At 42.1% G+C, this 20,130-nt stretch overlaps 2 protein-coding genes across 2 annotated transcripts in view; one reads left to right on the top strand and one right to left on the bottom strand.

The window, feature by feature from the left end:
- The window catches only part of LOC128329542 (uncharacterized), a 36,301-nt gene extending 30,164 nt beyond the window's left edge, over positions 1-6,137 (bottom strand). Inside the window, exon 1 of the mRNA XM_053260947.1 lies at positions 6,133-6,137. The gene's annotated coding sequence lies outside the window, so the exon portion shown is untranslated. The remainder of the gene's footprint in view (positions 1-6,132) is intronic.
- SEPTIN7 (septin 7) overlaps positions 1-20,130 on the top strand; it is a 128,288-nt gene that overhangs the window by 50,229 nt on the left and 57,929 nt on the right. The window lies entirely within an intron of this gene.

Below are 20,130 nucleotides of genomic sequence, written 5' to 3'. Positions count from 1 at the left end.
GTGGACTTAAATTCCCATAACCCCCAACCACAATGGCATTTGACCATTATGGCTGGGGATTATGGGAGTTGAAGTCCACCAACATCTGGAGACCCAAGGTTGAGAACCCCTGAATCTAAAAGCCTGGGTGAACAAATATGTCTCCAGTATGTCTTCAGTATGTGCAAGTTGGGGGTGCTTGTGATTACTCAATGGAGAGGGGATGTTCGGCCATTAGAAAAATTCAAAAGCTGCACGGGGGCAACGAAAACCACACACAAGCAAGCTTTTAAATTCCCCAAAACTCTTCATCAGGCTGGATTTCAAGCAAAGCCAAAAGGAAGTGAGGAGAGGAGAGGTGGGCAAGTTGTCAGCAGAGCCCGAAGTCTACAGTTTAACTCTCTCATGATGGAGGTGGAGTTTTAGCAGGAGTTGTGTAGTCGCAGGGCCGGATCAAGACAACATTAGTCAGGACAACCAATTAAATTAATTTAGTCATCTCTAATTTGTGTCAATGCTGCTTGGTCATGATCACCTGGCTTGGTCTGGATCCTGCTCTTAGATGTGCACTTTGTGAGGCGGATCTAATGAAACCCACGCAGCTCCTCCAAAACTCCTTAAAAATGGTTACGTGGCAGGTGCTGGGGATGGGGTTTTTTTAATGGTGAAAGAAAATGTGAAGAAGAGCAGTGGGGACCTGGAATTAAAGGGAAGGGGGTGATTTTGAGATGGCGTGGGCGTGGGGTGTTGTAGTGGTGGATGCCTCATCTTCCTTGCTGGGGAGATGAGGCACTGTTCAGGGTGGGCAAGGCAATGGTGCACCGGACTGCGTTTGGAAGGTCGCCTGGGTCCAAGAGCTGCCATTGCTGTGCTTGCGCACCAGAGTGTAGCAGGTGTTCCCCCATCCTCTCTCACAGCGCGTGCCTCTGCGCACCCCTCCCAACTCTCCTGCATGTGTCAATCACAACAGCCTGCCTTTGGGGCCACGCAGCTCACGTAGTCCCACATGCTGACCATGTGCAGCTGTGAGGCAAGCAGGGTGGATTTGATTTAAATCAAACTGATTTAAATCATGATTTAAATCACTAGCAGGGTGGATTTAAATAAAAAAAAATCTGATTTAAATCAAAAAAATCAGATTTTTTGATTTAAATCAGATTTTTTGATTTAAATCAAAACTTTTTGATTTAAATCAGATTTTTTTTTTGCTTTTTATCCACCCTGCTAGTGATTTAAATCGTGAATTGAGGAAGTGAGTGCCTTGATTGCAGTTTTTTTTTGGGGGGGGGGGTTGACTCCTAGTCAGGGACCAGCACTCAACCCTTCGCGGACCGGTAGCGGTCCAGGGACCGGTGGTTGAGAAACTGTGGTTTAAATGATCATTAATTTGCCCCTTCATCTGCCAAGTCTACCATCTACCATCCAGCAACAGTTTTCTCATAGAATGAATGGTTGGTTGAGTCTTGGATGTGTCGGCCTCCTACCTATGTTGAGTCATCTACTATTATGTTGAGTCATCCACTATTATGAGTGAACATTCCTTTGTTTGCAAAAAATTTCATGTCCAAACTGAATAATTGGGTTGCAGCATCTGTACCAATTCAAAGTGGAGGATGGATTTTGGGGTTGGCGGCAGTGTTCCCTCTGACAGGTATTCCCAGATGTCAGTTACAACTCCCATCATCCCAAGGCAAAGGTCATTGCAGCTGGTTATGATGGAACTTGTAGTCAACATCTGGGAACCCCTGTTACAGGGGAACACTGGTTGCAGGGTGGGGGAGATGGATGGATTTGCAAATGACTGGTTGCAAGTAGAACCAATTCCTATGCTGGCTAACAAGACAGCCGAAGTATGGATTCTTTGACTGACTTCTAGTCTTAGGGCAAGTGGTAAGATTGCCTCAAACTTGTGATGATTCAAACCTTGAACTAAAAAATAAAATGTCTCATTCTTGGCAGAGATGTTGATGTTGGATAATAGTTCTTGTGACCGTCAGCGTTCCGTTTTCTATTCCTGCTTCAATATTGGGTACCAGGCAGGATTGTATGAAGACTAGGCATTTGGTATGATTGATCTACTAATCTTTGCCAGCTCTGAATACTTTATTCAGAAATTTTGAAAAAGAATACTGTAAAGCTTCAGCTCCTTTTGTATATACATCATTTGCATATTGCTGCTATTTTTAAATTGCAACAAAACTGTAGCCTCTTAATTCATGATGTGTTTAATATTATGGATATCAGTGCTTATAAGTTGCTTTTCGATATCAACCTATTGAGGAAGATGCATACCAGATGGGTGGCATTCTCAAAAATGTCTTATACTTTACAGAACGAAGCTGATTCTTTTGAGCTTAAAAAAAAAACTTTCAGTTTTTGCTGTGAACGTAGTTTTCCTAGGCAATTATAGATGACTGAGGGAGAAATCAGGAGTGATGCAGGAAGACTAAATGTCATTGGTGTAATGACATAAGGTTCATGAGGAATAGTATGAATGACATAATAAATGACATAAGGTTCATGAGGAATAGTAAATATTTCAAACTGTAAACCCATCTGAACTAAGTTAATAGCTTTCTTATCTTGCATCTGTGTGTTGAAAATGGCTGTAAGTGTCCTCCCATGTAGTGAAATTGGATAATATCTATGTTGCATTGTTGTTGCCGGAGCCGCTCGCTAATTGAATCACTAGTTGCTAAAAACACCCTTTTCTCTGAATGTAGTGATGAAAAAAAAGTGGCATGACTGACTCATTAATACAGTTAATCCAATTTGACTTTATATAAACAAAGTGCTCCAAACAGAATGAGCTGTTCAATACTATGACTTGTGTATATGACTGTGTCTGTACTTAGTAAATGAAGAACTGTTCAAGCACGTAACAGAAGCAAAAAATAGTGTTGAGCCTCAGATCTTTACTGATAGAACTGACACCTAAGGAATAGTTTTCAATTAGGTCTTTTGCACTCTGAGCTATATACTTGTGGTCCTTTAATTGCTCTTTGGTAAGTTGAAATACAAAGACTAAAATGTCCTGAAGCTTCTGTTTCTCAAAAGGTGGGTAATCTGGTACAAATGTACATTTCTCTCTCTCGTGAATTACAGTCAGTGGAAAGTACAGTATCAATACCTGTAAAAGCATAGTTTGCTCAAGAAGAAACTAATTGCAGTGCAGTTAGCCTCGCTCCATAATTAGGGGAATCTAGTAGTCTAAAAGCAGTGCGTTACCAATGTTTACATTGATGTTAAAGCCTATTTAGAGTTTCTGCATAGCATGAACTGTGTTTACACTAGTGAAGAGACTGGAAGTGCAAACTCTTTGAAGTTTTGTATTTGAGGCTGCAAAACATACTTTGCACATACCTGTACTTTAGAGGGAAGCATTCTGGCTTGACTGCTGGAAGACTCCTTGAGCTGTAAAAAGTCATTAAATTGACAAGACAAAGTAGTCTGAAACATCATGTGATCTATGACAATTGAAGAAAGGGAAAACTGGGAAGATTGTTGCTTTCTTCAGGTGAAGATTTTTTTTTTTTTTAAGCAGAATTGGGAATAGGTCATACTTGAAATTGCAGATTTTGGAAGGAATTCATTCATCTTCTGCTAACTAGTGCTGAAGTAAGTATCTTCACAACTGGAGAAGTGTTTGACACGCTGAGATTCAGACTAAATTACTCAATAGTTACTCTAAAAGGACTAAATTTCAGTAGTATTTCCAATGAGTAAATTTAGTCAGGATATCAGCCCCTTTGTTCAGCTTGAAGCTAATGTTAATCCATAGACTTGTTTCCAGCAAATGTTTTCTAAGCAATTTGACCACATCTAATATGTGATGTTGGTGGAAAATGGGAAGGACAAGGCAGAGCAACCAATCACTTCTCACGCCCCACCTTCATTGTCCTGAAAAAGACTAGCTGATATTTGACTTCTTCCCTCCAAGAACTGTCTTCCTGCAGCCATTTCTATCTGCTTGCTGCAGAGGTAGACACCAAGATCCCCTCCACCCACCTAGCAAGGGCTATTATGATACTGATATTTGTGCATAGGATTAGTTCCTCAAGTCACTTTTTTCTCTACTTCCACTTCCCTCCCTCTCTTTCCCTTGTATCATTTTAGATTCTGATCCCCTTTTTGACAGGGAAGAGAATTGGTTTAATGTGTTAAATTTCTTGGCTACAAAATATGAACACCTGATTGATAATCTTTCTGTTGCTTGAGATGTTTAGATGGGATTTGTTGGCCAAAGGAAGTCATGAATCTTTCAACAGGTAAAATCCAGAACTCTCCCTTTCACAAAAAGAAGGGAAAGAAGATGATTCATGCTTTGTTGTAATAGGAATTTAGCTCTGAGAAATCCCTTGTATCAAAAAGATTGTGCTTGTGTTTGGAAAGGTTATTCTGGGCTTATTGATCGTATTTTAGTAGTAATTTGGTGTTTCCCTCTCAGCTACATTAATCTGGATGTAGCCCTCAACCATTTTCCACCTCATTCTAATTGATTTTCTGTGGGGGCCATTTAACTTCATTGTCGCTGTTCTGAAGTAATTGGCATCATTCTTTCAATGTGCAGCAGCCCAAACTGGAGCAAACGTGTTCATATTTTAGGATGCCACTTTTCAAGTAGCATTGTTTACAGCAGGCAGTAATGCCCAATAACTATGGGTGACGGTTATGTGGTTGCCGCCCCGCCTTCAAAAAAAACCTTGGTGCTCTTATTTCCTAAAATTACTTTCTGCATGTATTATAACTTAGCAAATCTGTGTAAAATGGACATTGTGTTGTGAACTATGCCTGGTTTCACACTCTGTACATGCTCAGAGGGAAAAATGCAAAGTCACATCATACACAAACTGAATTGGTTCTTGGAGATGGTGACCATGTAGGATCTGGGCGCGCAAACAGAGATAGAGAGAGAGACACTCAGAAAGTTCAATGGGCTTTATTATAAAAAGTTGCTCATCAGGATAAAATAATCCACATTAAAAACATGTTTCTGATTAGAGGTGTAGTGTAATGTGCCTGACTAACATACAGTGGGTATAGGAAAGAATCACCCCCTTTGATAGACCTTAAATTCTGATTCCCTTACATCCTGAAATGAAAACACAAAGAAAATTCCCTTCACCGGCTGTACTTATCCAATGCAACCTATAACATCCAACTGAAAAACATCACAATTACAGTCCAGAAAGTGTCAGAAATAAAAAAAACAAGAATTACTGAGATTGAAAAAGGATCACCCCCCCAATGTCAATATTTTGTTGAACCACCTTTTGCTTTAATAACAGCCTTGAGTCTGTTGGGATACTTCTCTATCAACCTTGCACATCTAGACGGAGCAATATTTGCCCACTCCTCCATACAGAACTGTTCAAGTTCGGTCACATTGGATGGTAGGTGTTGGTGGACTGCTATCCTCCCTGGATCCGGTCGGCCCTCTAAACTGGATGGAAGAGCAAGGAGGAAACTGGTAAGAGAGGTTACCAAGAGGCCAATGGCCACTCTGAAGGAGTTAAAGGACTTCATGGCAAAGAGTGGTTGTTCTGTGCATGTGACAACAATTTCACAAGCTCTCCACAGATATGGCTTGTTCGGGAGGGTCGCAAGGAGAAAGCCACTTCTCAAGAAAGGCCACATTAAAGCTCGTTTGAGCTTTGCCAGAAGGCACCTTGAAGATTCTGATGCCAAATGGAAAAAGGTCTTATGGTCAGATGAGACCAAGATTGAACTATTTGGCCTCAACACCAAACAGTATACCTGGCGTAAATCCAACGCAGCTCACCATCCACAACACACCATACCTACAGTGAAGCATGGAGGTGGCAGCATCCTGTTGTGGGGGGTGTTTCTCTGCCTCAGGGACTGGGGCTCTCGTTAGGGTAGAAGGAAAAATGGATGGGGCAAAATACCGTCAGATTCTGGAAGAAAACCTGCTACCCTCTGCCAGACAGTTGAGGATGGGCAGAAGATTCACCTTTCAACATGACAACGATCCGAAGCACACAGCAAAATTGACCACACAGTGGCTGAAGGAGAAAAAAGTGAACGTCCTCATGTGGCCCAGTCAGAGCCCAGACCTAAATCCCATAGAAAATCTGTGGAGAGATTTGAAGATAGCAGTCCACCAACACCTACCATCCAATGTGACCGAACTTGAACAGTTCTGTATGGAGGAGTGGGCAAATATTGCTCCGTCTAGATGTGCAAGGTTGATAGAGAAGTATCCCAACAGACTCAAGGCTGTTATTAAAGCAAAAGGTGGTTCAACAAAATATTGACATTGGGGGGGTGATCCTTTTTCAATCTCAGTAATTCTTGTTTTTGTATTTCTGACACTTTTTCTGGACTGTAATTTCAGTTGGATGTTATAGGTTGCATTGGATAAGTACAGCTGGTGAAGGGAATTTTCTTTGTGTTTTCATTTCAGGATGTAAGGGAACCGGAATTTAAGGTCTATCAAAGGGGGTGATATATATATATTTCCTATACCCACTCTATGTGTGTGTGCAATCAGTAATTACAGATATCTAACAATCTAACAAATCCTAAATAAAACATTTAGAGAGAAGCAGAGAAAGGAGGAGGAGGAAGGGGAGGGGTTAGGAAGGGGGTAAGCAATTATTAGTAAGGGGGAGGAAAGTAGGGATCCAGGGCTTGTGAAAGCAGCATATTACCAGGATCAGAGAGACTTGAGAGCGGTGGATCTTTCAGCTGAAGGGGAGAGACTGTAGCTGGGAACAGCAACAGAGCGATGGTCTGGCTTCTGGTGGTCAAGCAGGCAGTTTGCTCAGAGCAAGGCAGAGAGTGAAGGTGCCATGGCTGGGGAAGTCTTGACTTCTCACTGCACAGTGGAAGTCACAGACAGTTCCTTTCCATGGACAGAGTTCCTGCCTCTAGCCCCGCGGCTTGGGCAGCAAACTCTGGGATCGCTCGTGAGCAGATCTTGCTTGGAGGCACAAGATAGCTAAGCTGCCATGTCTAGAGACTCCTTCATATAGTGGTTCCATCCTTTGATGTCCATTTGAGTCTTCTGGATCCCAAAAGGCGTCTTTTCCTGCTATCCTCTGAATATTGTCTTTTAATTACCAAAATTAGCTCAGGATATTTGATCAGTCCAGAGAAATCTTAATCTCATCTTCTGTTAGCTGCTATCTTGAGGAGGGGACATTGCCCAAAGCAAATCTGCATCTCTGAGTTGCAAATGGGCCCCAGATGTGCTAGCCTGGTCCCAAAAGGTGTTAAAAGTCAGGAGTTAGTGAGAGAGTTAGATCTATTTGTGTGAGACAGCAATTACATTATTTCTTGTGTACCTCTATCTAGTGTATATTTATCACAAAAGAATATTCAAAGTAACATAAAAAAAGGGGGGGCACATGTGTGAGGGGAGTTAATCAACACATTTGGTCATGGCAGAAGCATCCTGTCAGTGAGGTAAGGGGATTACTGGACAGCAGGTTAATTTCAGCAGTGTGTGACTGGTAATTAAGCCTGACCCATTGTGTCTCAGTGAGTTTTCACAAACACTGATAAGCAATGCTAGATTACCCCTGCCTCTACAAATCATTTACCATGCATTACCCAGGCAGATCTGGGCTGTTCACCTTGAGTCCAGGCCTTAATTCATTTCTTAATATAAAATGAAATCAGACACAGGCCTCAATTCCACATACTTCTGAGTTGGGACCTCTGGGTTGAATGTTGGGGTCAAAGGGGGGGGGGTCCCCAACAATTGCCATGGGTGAAAAAAATGTTGGCTCAGTCTTTTTCTTCCACTTTTTCAATGAACACTTTTTGGGGGGAAACGTGTAACAACTTTGAATGAATGAAATTCTGAAGGCAAAATTTTAAGAGCTTGCTCTTCTTTGCTGCCTCCAGTGTGTGCTAATTAACTCTGTGACACAATTTGTATTATATAGGAATTGTAATTACCCATTGCTATAAACATGGTGTCTCAGATCCTGCCACAAGGTGACAGAGGTAAAATTACTCCTGAGTAGCTTCCATTGAAATTAATGGGACATGTTATTCATGACTAACTTGTCGCATAAACTTCATTGGGGCTACTCATAAGTAACTTCGATTGGTTGTCAGACATTGAGCCAGGTCTCACGATCAGTGTGACCTGGTTTTGGAAGGAAAGCAGGGAGAGCGAGCTAAGCCTGCTCTCCCCACAGATGATCCCAGCAGGAGCCTTGGGCAGCTGGATTGGCCACCCATGCGATTGCCTGCTCCGTGACTGAGCCGGCGGGGGCCGATTGGCCCCTGGAAGCTCCAGCATGCCCTGTGCGAGTGTGCAGGGCATGCTGGTGAGACCCCCAGAGCTGAGAGGCAGCTTTTTGTCTCCCTTCGGGGGGGTCTCCTTGTGGGTAGCTGCAGCACAGAGCCACACTGAGGCTACTCACAATAAAAAAAACCTCGCTCACTCCGCAAACCTGGTTTTAGGGGTGGGCTACTTAACTTCCTGGGAGCCACCAGGCCCACCTGCGAGCCCGGTGGCTCCCACGATCAGGCAAAATTGGGTTAGGCTCCCCAGCCCGATTTTGCCTGATCGTGGGAATAGCCCCATTGCATTCTTTAATCAATAGCATGAAATAAGCTGGGTTGGTTTGGAAATATGCAAATCAAATCATACAAGCTCTTACGTGTCAAAGAGTAGAGAAGCTTGCTTCAGTCTATGTAAACCTTAGTTCTGTGCAGTTCATGGAGATAAAAATGAAAATTCAAGATTGGAAGCTATTGAATATTCAGAAACAGATTCTGATTAGAGAGAGAATTTTGATAAGGTCTTGTTTTGCATGGCTTTGTCCAGTTACTATGACACTTGGTGATTATACACTAAGAGTTAACTTGCTGTCCAGCTTTATGGATGTGAGTAGCAGGGCACAGCACCTGTATGGTGGATAATATCCAGCTAGCATATCCTCTATAATAAAACCCTTGGTGTCTGTCCTTTCCGCCCCAAGCGCCAGTTCGGAAAGAGGCTTTGCAGAGGGAGGAGCACTGCTTGCGAGCTTCTCTCTCCCTCTTCAAATTAGGTCATCCTTTGCTCAACTGTCACGGGCCGGGGTAAGGTGGTTTCGGAAGTTGGGAGGGAGGGTGGGACTTCGGCGGCAATGGCGCCGTCAGTATTTTTTTAAAAAAAACAGTAAAGGGGAGAGGAAAAGGCTAGCGCCCGTTATTATAACGGGCTTCAAAATACTAGTCTATCCATAATGGTTTTGTTCAGAAGCACCTGCAACGCACCACGGACTTCTCACTTGTCCCACCTGAGTTTGTTCATCTAAATCTCTCCTTTTACCTACAGCAAGTGCGGTTGCAATTTACACTCTCTGTTCCCCCCTTTCCTTCTCTTGAAATAAAGGGAGAACTGATTCAACCATATATTAATGAAGCAATGCCATTCTCTTCATTTCTACCCTTAAAAACAAACCTCAAGCACAGGCCACTGTAGTATTTATTCACTCCAGTGTTACTTGAAAAATCATAGCCCTCTACTCCAGCTCTAAAGCAATATGTACCACATTACCTCTGCTCTCTTGGCAATAACAGGTGTCCCTAAGTCTAAAAACTAAGATGAGCAAGTATTGATTTTGTATATGGGTTTTCAGTTATTTGGTGGATGAAACTACAAAGCTTTGTACACAAGCATCTGAGGATGGAAGGCTGCTCTGGCAGCAATCATGTCCTCTTCATTAGATCTACACTTCATATTATTCAGTAGAAAATTCTGCTTACGCTGTAGACTTCTTCCATGTCTTGGGCTTGGCACAGTCTGATGAATTTTAGTGTTGCAGTTCAGGAAGAATAGACCATTTTCCTCTGTAGTTTGATATCTCCCTTCTGGAATGAAATGTTGGCATAAATTAGCATGGTCCTAAATGTCATGTGATCCATACTTTATGCACATTGTTTATTTAGGATACATACCCTATCAATAGGGTCTAAATAAATAGTAGAGAGCTAATTTCTGTATGCAATAATTAGTACTGTTACTGCTACAAGGCTACAGGGTTACTACATGGCTAGTTCAAGCCCAGAGGTTAAGCAGTGGGCCCAAGATTTAACTGACAGCTGCTAGAGAGATTTAGCAGCAGGTATCCAGACTTCTAACAGAATAGTGCTCCAGCAGATGCTTCAAGAAAAGTTGTGCTTACACAAGGGGTCCTTGTGCAAGTAGAAGAGATTCTTGCTCAAGTAGAACTTGCTTCTACCAACAAGAGTGCCACTATGATTAAAGGTCTGGGTGATACCCACTGTCTGGAAAAATGTCAAAATATTTGGCAAGGATTCCTTGAGCTATTTGGAGGTTAATAACTCTTAGTTTGCTAACAACTTCCTGTGTCTGATTTCATATGTGTATGAATCAGCATGTTCTGGTTTTTCATTCCCTCCCCCCACCCCACCCCGCTCTATTTTTAGGAAGTGCATTTTGTTGCTTCAGTGGCTGACATACATCCTGTTTAACAAAGTCCTCTCAGCTTCTACTGACTGCAGGGGTGCAACTGCCTGCAGCCCTCATGAAACTTCCCCTGCCCGTGTTTACAAGCGCAGTTGCACAAGAGACTTTTAGACCCAAGTCCTCTCTGCGCTCCAGAAGGGCTCTGCAAGATCGGAAATGCTTCACTGACTCTCGTCAATTACCAGCTGCAGGGGAGCACTGCACTGAAGAATCTATAGGCTCTTGCACAAGGGGAGTTGTATGAGGGCTTCCATTGTGTTCCTGCAGCCCCTAAAAGCACTAGTGCTTCATCAGGATGTCAATCACTGGTGATGGTTCCAAATTCCCTCAATTTAGTATTCCTTTGGCAGGGATAGAATGAGTGGGCTTATAGGAAGGGAAGGAGTAAAAATGGAAAACCTGGGGGTAGCTTGTGGGCAAAGCACTTTATTTTGAAACTTACGACTTTATGTTCTACCACTATAAAAATGTTAGTAATAAACAGTATCCAAGGATGTGAGAGTTGCCTACCCCTACCCTCTCTGTCAGAGAGGTACAGCATGATCTGTATTGTTTAAGCAACAGCAGATTCCCATCACTGTGTGTGTAAACTTCTCAACTAATAAACAGCATGTTCCTGCCAGTTTCCACTACTGGCATGTCAAGAAATTCATTGATTTGTGTTGCACAGTTCAGTAAAGAAGAATGTTGAATTATGCTACATTTCTGTATACAAAGCCAGCAGACCTGTTTAGAAATGTGTTGGTTCATGCAGTCTTTATTAGAGAAAAGTTGGTTCATATTGCCATATTAAGAGCTTATGTAACAAGATTACTTTTGCCTTCCTGCTTTCAAACACTAACTGGCTAATGCTGATTAAGCTTACCACCGTAAGCTGAAGCAAAAAATCATTTGGCAGTGGTATTTGCCAAAATTATTATCCATGTTTTCAGAAGCTTTTATGTACAGGGACATACAAATGCCCATACTTACGAACCAAACTCCATAGAACAGAAAACTTAGTATACAAATACCAACCTGCACATATGAACAGGGATGGGGTATAGCCTCAGCTGATCTTTCTTAAAGGGATTGCCTCCTGTGTTACAGTCCCAAATGTCCCTTGCTTGGCAACTCCTGCTGCCTCATTTCAGAGACAATGCACTTGGCTAAGCTGCTGCTCAGTACAGTACTCTCTTTCCTAATAGCCAGCAGCTTGCTGTCCAGAAAGAGTCAGGTTTTTGTTGGCTTTGCTACCAACATAATCTTCTATTCTTCGTCACTCAGCAGCCGCTTGATCGAGCTCTTCCAACTCATCTTCTGTCAACTACTTCTGATGTGATTCCAGCAGTTCCTCCACCTGTATATCCTCTAAGCCTTCAAAAGAAAACAGAACCCTGTTTGGATTCGACAATATATCAAAACATAAAGGAAGAATCTAAATACTGTATACTAATGATTAATAAGATCTCATAAAAATGATCTGTGTCCAACTGAGAAGATTAAATCTGATAATTCATTTCCAAAATGTGGTGGTGTTGATAGATGGGAGAAGTGTAGACAGATATTCCCATGTGGTTGCAGTGTCACGTTTTGATTGAGAGATAAATTTCAAATCAGACTTGTAACTTTGCTAAACGCATTTCAACTAGACTCCATCCTCTTCAGTGGCGATCTTGGAAAAAAATCCTATCACCATAAATGTGTATATTTAACAAAAGGCTGCTAGACAAAATAGTGTATCTTAATAAAGACTGGTAACACAAATAATATAAGTTTCCAATTTTCATATAAATACTCCAAATAAGCTGAATTGGGTAAACTGAATTAGCTTATATATTCCAAAGCAGAACTAACCAAAATATATACAGTAAACCTTAATGAAGACTAGTATCTCACACTAATCTACAACTTTGTCAAAATGTAAATTCTCCAGAAGACAATCTATAGTACCATCAGAAAGGTTCTTATTTCTACTAATAGTCTCTCCAGTCCCAATGCGGGGACACAAATATGAAGAATATTTATATACCGCTTTTGAACAAAAGTTCCCCAAAAGCAGTTTACATAGAAATTCAAGAAATAAATAAAATGGCTCCCTGTCGCCAAAGGGCTCACAATCTTTTAAACACACACACACACGCTAGCAACAGCCACTGGAGGGATGCTGTGCTGGATAAAGGTAAAGTGTGCCGCCAAATTGGTGTTGACTCCTGGCGACGACAGAGCCCTGTGGCTGTCTTTGGTAGAATACAGGAGGGGTTTGCCATTGCCATCTCCTATGCAGTATGAGATGATGCCTTTCAGCATCTTAGCACCAGTTTCTCCCTTCAGCTTTTTTTAGTAACTGAATTCTAATGGCTTAAATAGATTCTTTCTAACCTATTTTCATCAAGGGACTGAAAGCATCTGCTAGCACCACTGAATTAGATATCAAAGAATTCATGTGTGTAGTTTTTTTAAAATACAAATCTGTAGTAAGCGTATTGCCTTTCCTAAAACTTCAACATCTAAAAAGCTTTTACCTGCAACCTTGCACACAAGGCTTACAATTCATGCTACTTCATTCTCTGAGGGAACAGCTTCGGTGGATGTAGGAGCAGCTGCCTCCGGCCATAGGTTTTTCCTTTTTTTTCTCTTTCAAATTCAATTTTTATTCGTTTTAACAGTAGTAATATTGTCATTCATTACAAATGTATGTATGTTTCATTCATTATGTATTACAAATACACACAAAGGTGGACTTCCCGCACACATCTCTTCGTGAATCATCAGCTATAAAGTTTAAACCCTTGCTATAATAATAATTCAAAGCATAAATTCAAACCCTTACAAACATAGCTAATCTACCCAACCTGCAGTTTTTTGCTAAATTTCAAACCCTGCTGTAAAGTCCATAGTAGGAAAGTAGTTCTTTAGATACAACAAGAATGGTTTCCAATCTTCTTTAAAACATTCCAAGTTTTGGTCTCTTAATAGTGCTGTAAGTTTTGCCATCTCCGCATATTCCAAAATTTTTATCAGTCAGTCTTCTTTTGAAGGCAGTTCATTACTCTTCCATTTCTGTGCATATATAATTCTGGCCGACGTAGAAGCATACATAAAAAATGTTAAATTAGTAGTAGAGATTACACCTTGTGTTATTCCCAGCAGGAAAGATTCTGGCTTCTTAGGAAATGTCATTTTAAATATTTTTTAAAATTCATTATATATCATATCCCAATAGTCTTTAGCCTTCCCACAGGTCCACCACATATGAAAAAAGGTGCCTTCAGAATGTCCACACTTCCAACATTTGTTTGAAACATTTTTATACATTAATGCCAATTTTTTTGGTGTCAGATACCATCTATACATCATTTTATAATAGTTTTCTTTTATAGCATAACATGCAGTGAATTTTAAATCATTTTAATCATTTTTAGTATGAATCATTTTAAAATCATTTAAATCATTAAATCATTTTTCCATAACTTTTCCCAGGCTGCCATTTCTATATTATGCCCCACATCTTGAGCCCACTTTATCATAGTCGTTTTAACCGCTTCCTCTCTTGTCTCCTCCAGAAGCAACAGTTTATATATTTTAGAAACTAATTTTTCATCATTTTGACATAATTCCTTCTCAAAATTTGAAGTCAGATCCTCAAATCCAACTTTAAAATCTTTCTTATATCTCATTTAACTGATGATACTGAAACCAATCTCTGACCAAATCTTGTATTTCAGTTAAACTTTTTAACTTGCAATCCTTTTCCTGAAAATGCAACAAATCCCTATAGGTACCCCAACACATATGCATATTTACTTCTTTACGTGATAAGGTTTCAATCGGAGATATCCATAACGGAGTTTTAGGTTCAAACCAATTTTTGTTTTTTAACCACACCCTCATTAAACTCCTTCTCACATAGTGGTTCAAAAAGTCTTTATGTATTTTACTTTTTTCATACCACAGATACGCATGCCATCCAAATCTTAGGTTTTTCCAGCAGGCATTCCAGTCCTTGGCTGGATCTCCTTGTGGCATGCCTTGATGAACTGAATGCTGTCAGCATTGCTATAGTTCTTCCAGCAATTGCTGACTGTCAGGAGTCGCTTTCCATTTACTGCTACTTTCCATTTACTACTAACCCTTGCTAACATGGCAAAGAGGCACCTTTTAATGTGGTGATTCTCTTTACTGAGCAGGGGGAGAGTAACTGGCCCTATCCACCCCAGCACAGTACCTCCAGTGACTGTTGCTGGTGTGTGTGTCTTATGTTTCTTTTTAGAATGTGAGCCCTTTGGGGACAGGGAGCCATCTTATTTATAATTTCTCTGTGTAAACTGCCCTGAGCCATTTTTGGAAGGGTGGTATAGAAATTGAATTAATCATAATAATAGTAATTGTAATAGTAGTAATAATAATACATTTTATATACCACTCTTCAATCAAAGTTCTCAAAGCAGTTTACATAGAAAAACAATAATACACAAATACGATAGTTCCCTGTCCCCAAAGGGCTCACAATCTAAAAAGAAACATAAAGTTGACACCAGAAACAGCCACCATTATAAGTCATTGTCCAGCAGCAGGAGAATTATGAAGAATTTTTTTTGCTACCAGATACTTCTGTGCTTCAGGTAAGAAGCTGCCTTATATCAGAACATTGGTCCATCTAACTCAGTATTGTCTACACAGCTGCTGACCCAGTCAGTGAAAAGTGCAGTAGTCGCCCATGCTCTCCTGTTTTAATGTCAGAAGACTGGGAGCTGGTTCTTGTTTTGTGTTCTGAGGGCACAAGGGTTTAGTGCCTGGTACAGGAGCATTGGCTTTACCACGCAGTCTCCAGCATCATTTCCACAGATGAGAAGTGTTATCTGGTCCTTGGCTGCTTTGAATCCTGGAGTGGCACTTACTTCTGAGCTTGGTGCTCAATCTAGATGTTCACAGTCTTCTCCAGGTGTTGCATGGTGGGATAACAAGTGTGGAACATTACCTTTTGCACTTTCCAAAATGCTTGCTGTCAAACTTGCATGAATATTGGCTTCATTTTTTTCTGATGTAACATACTGTCCACTCATTGATTCTGTAATGGAGCCTGACATGCTGCACTGTCCCCTCAAGCCAACATGTCCAGCAACTCGGTCCTTTCATGCAGAGACAGAACTTTGTGCTGCCTATTGCTCTGTTCCTCAGCAGAATTGCCCACCTTACATTTCATCCGCCTCAACCTTTATCCATCTTGACTGGAAGAAAAGGAAATTGTGCAATACAGAACAATCCAGAAACCAGAAGGGGTGTAGTGGAGGTGGATGCACAGGGATGGAGTGCTAGTACAGTACAGGTGGACCTCAGTATTCACAGGGATTCCATTCTGTGGCTGTACTATGGATTTGGAAGCCGCAAACAGAGGCGTAACTATAGGGGGGGCAGGGGGGGCACGTGCCCCGGGCGCCATCTTTTCTGGTCACGTGGGGGGCGCCGCCATGACAATTTTAAAAAAAAATTTTTTGTTAATACAAATGTTTCCTGCTCAGTGCAGCAGCGCTGCAGCAGTCAAGGGAGCACATTGGCGCCCCCTCCCCCACGAGCAGTCCCTTCCGCGCCGCCCACACCCCCCCCCCATTGCTTTGCTGGCACCTGGCGGCCAGTCAGTCGCCTGGCTTGGCGGCGGCGGCGGGCGCTTGTGAGGAAAAACCTAAGTATAATGTAGTATGGGGGGGGGCATTTCAGTGCTTGCCCCGGGCGCCGTTTTCCCTAGTTATGCCTCTTGCCGCAAATATTGAATCATTGATCCCTAGGGGATCGTGGGGGTTAGGTTCCTGGTTGGCCATTTTCAGCCAAAAATTGGCCAATCTTCACATGAGGGCTTCTTAACTTGCTCTGCTGCCCCCCCCCCCAAAGTCATGCTGTGCCCCCAAACAGCAGAAAATTGCAGGGGGGTTGTGTTTGACTGGAGCCATTTTGTGGCTCCAATTCCTAAAATGGTGGCTGGAAATAACCCCTGCGGTCATTTCCGGCCACCCCCTGATATGCAAGATTGACGTGTGTTTATTGTCTCACATATGCCAAGGTCAGATGTCATTTTCCCGACCATGGATACATGAATAGGGAGGTCCACCTGTACTACACAGTATGGTGCATGTCCATGTTATAATGAATACAGTAAGTAATATGGTACCTTGTACCAAAAAGGCTTACAATCTAAAACAAGGTGGACAACAACCATTGTAAGGTTGCTGTGCTGGGGTTGGATAGGTACAGTTACTCTCCCCCTGTTTAATACTGTATAAGAGATCCACCACTTTTAAAAGGTGCCTCTTTGCTCAGTTAGGAGTAAATTTGCAACACCGGTTTACTTTGAGCCACTTAAGTGCAGCTTGAAAACGTTCCAAAGTGCTCCTCTAGACTCTACCAACCACAGATCCAAATTCTGCCAAAACTGCCTCCAAAACAGACTCCAAAGCACAAACTCCTCCAGACTTCTCCTCCAGTCTCCACCATCAACTCAGCAACCCACAAATCTCCTCCTTAAATACCACAGATACAAGCACATGCTGAAAGTGAAATAAAAAATCACACCCACAAAAATTGTGACTAGCTAAAACTGCACATAAAAAGAAACCCAGACTTCATTAATGACCTGCAAATAGCAGAAACCGTGTTCCAGGAACCTGCGTATGCGGGTTTCCTGTATTGACTAGCAATGCACCTTCTGCCGAAATATTGATAAAAGACAGTCTCATATATATATGCGCCTTGGGTTATATGTGGCAAACTCCGCCCACACAGTGCTTAACCAATCAGCAGTGACATCGGAAGCCCAATCTTAAAGAAAACGTAAAGAAGGTTTTGCATTGGGTGGGGTGACTGAGGACAGCGGGCTTCTCTGGCAGTGAAGTTCCTGTGCTGTGAGAGCAGCCATGGCAGCAGCAAGGTGGGGCTGCAGCTGCTGCTGCTCGAGACTACTGAGGCCTTTGGCGCAGGCAGGCAGGCAAGGGACGGCCCTGGGTCTGGGCCTGTCAGTGGCCTGAGGGGAACAAGTGGCCATGGCAACAAGGAAGCGGATTGGTCAGCCACCACCGCTGCTGCTGCTCAGGGATACTGAGGATGTTGGCAAAGGAAGGCAGGCAGACGAGGCCTGGGCCTGTCAGTGACCTGCGAGAAAAAGTGGCTGTGGCAACAGCAAGGAAGGGCCTGGTCAGCCGCTGCTGCTGCTGCTGCTGCTTCTGCAGGGAGGAGCAAGAGCAGAGATTGGGTGAGGGTGGGGAAGTCTCTGGTGTTAGGGGGCTTTGGTTTGGCCAATTGGTGCTAGTGACACTGCACCCATGACCAAGAGGGGTGAGGGGGATGGAAGAGTGATACCAAGGGGGTGAGGGGGATGGAAGCAATGGGATGAAGGAGCAGGAGTGCAGCTCAGGTGAGGGTGGAGAGGTCTCTGTGGTGAGGGGTGCAGAGGAGGACATGTGTCCATGAGAACTGGCCGCAGGAAAATGTGTCTGCAGGTCCTAGGAAGCTAGGAGGGCATGAACCTTGAATTCTCAACCAGAGTTTGGTGAGTTCAAGACAAGGAAGCCAGGGCTTTGGCTTCTGGGAGTTTAGTCTAGAGGAAAGTTTTTTTTAGTCATACTTTGCATCAGACTTTCAATTTCTTTTGTCTATACATTGTATATCCCTGAAACTGTTCTATGATTGTTTACCTGTAACGTAACTAAACTAAGAAACACTATCCTTCGCCCATCCAGCCGGGGCGTTGCAAAAGACAATGTAAGCTTTTAAAAGTGCTTTTTTATCTTCCTACATAGCTGTTCCTTACAACTGGGTAACCACAATTTTTAAAGCATGCCACCCCAACATCATTCGGGATGCTTTTTGAACTATTTTTGTAATCTACTGAGTACTTTTACCTGAAACTAAAAGCTGAGAGCCTCAAACGGAAGCGCTCTCTAGCATTGGAATAAAACTATACAAATCTCTCTGAATGGGGTTTTTAACTCTGGAGAACGGGGTGTGTGTGTGTGTCTGGAAGGGGATCTTACTCTGGTACAAGCATGTCCTCAGCCATTCAGCAACTACCAGTTTTCTCACCACATGGAGGCTTGCATGTGAAAGATTTTTGTACTTTTCCGATAGCAAAATAATGAGAGTTTTCCCTAGGAATTCCATCCCAAGCCCAGGGACGGTCAAGCTCTGTATTAGAGAGGAGTGGTAGTGGCAGCCGTTTTTGAACCTACCAGAAATACAGAAGAGTTTTAAGAGTATTCTTTGCCAGAAACTCAGCAGGGATGATTCAGCATTTATTTCCCCCACATTAGCTTGCTCTGAGACAAAGGCTTTAATCAGCTACAAGTGTATTTTATTAGGGCTGTGCAAAATGGTGCTAATTTGATTGGGGGCTTCATCGGTACTTTGGGGGAGTTCTAGTTTGATTCTGCCCAAATTGAAGGCATTGCTTTGAATTGGGACTGAAGCTTTATTTCCTCCCTGCTGCTCCCCTGAGCCCTGAACATACATACTGGACTAGGTAGAAAACAGGGCTGAATATACTTAAACTTCCCTCATGTAGAAGGGAGCAGTGGCTGAGGTTTCATGTTTTAAAAGGCTTCAGGCATTCTCCCTCCCACCACCACACACACACTTTTGGCCTTTTGGATTTTTGTCTTAATATGGAGGTTTGTGGGGGGGGGGGATCTTTGACACAAGATATTGTTAAAGTTGAAAGGTGTTTTGTGTGTGAAGGCCATTGTTGCTGAGGAAGATGATACTTACTATCAGCATCATCTCGGGAACACAAGTTTGAGAACCTCTGGAGTAGGCAGTGTACACTAAAGACAAAAATTGGAGACTGTATTATGTATGATTAAGTATATCTATTAAAATGAATTTGTAATTACAACTAAAACACATACTAATGCATTACCTGTAGTGCCTTTATGACCCACAAAATGATTTATCAGACATATCACATAGTTATTGTTAACATTAATTATATTACAACATGATAATCCTAAATAGCATAGATTGACATAACATTAAAAACAAAACACCTTTTGACTTCAACACAGTCTTGCAATTGCATTTCACAAAAATATGCCTGGTTTTAATTGTAGCAACAATTGCAGTGACAGAACCTTATGTCCTTGATGTTCTCTAAACAATGTTTTCCTTGCACTTAGAAAATTGTGGGTATTCTATGGAATTTCTAGGCAATGTGTGGGAAATCAGATATTTAATACTTTAGTATTTTGGGATGTCGTGTATAATTCCCAGATATCCTTTAGATTGATTACCTGACTGGAAACTGTACTCATAACATATATGATATTCGGTTCTATTACTAGCATTGGTTGCAATGACCCCAGTATGTCTGTTTTACACACAGTGAGTTATAAAGTGAGCTACAATGCTATGTGCCTTTCTACCATGTATAGAACCTCCAGTATGAATCAGGGATAGAGAATTGCTTCTGTGCCCCAACATGTACAAAACCTACATGTTGAGACTGTGTGAACCAGACCATATCAGTCTGCTTTAATAAATCTTATCTTTATACAGAAAATATGAATGAGGGAGGGGAAAGTGTGTGTGCAGGCATGTTAGACTTATATAGTGCCTTTCATTTAAAATGATCTCATGGAGACCTTAAGGAGCACCTTCTTCTGCATGATCCTCACCACACATTAAGGTCATCTGAGGAGGTCCATCTCCAGCTACCACTGGTGCGTCTG

This window comes from Hemicordylus capensis, chromosome 6 (assembly GCF_027244095.1).
Source record: "Hemicordylus capensis ecotype Gifberg chromosome 6, rHemCap1.1.pri, whole genome shotgun sequence".
Classification (NCBI taxonomy): domain Eukaryota; kingdom Metazoa; phylum Chordata; class Lepidosauria; order Squamata; family Cordylidae; genus Hemicordylus; species Hemicordylus capensis.
Note: the sequence above shows the minus strand (reverse complement) of the source record. Positions and strands in the feature narration are given on the sequence as shown.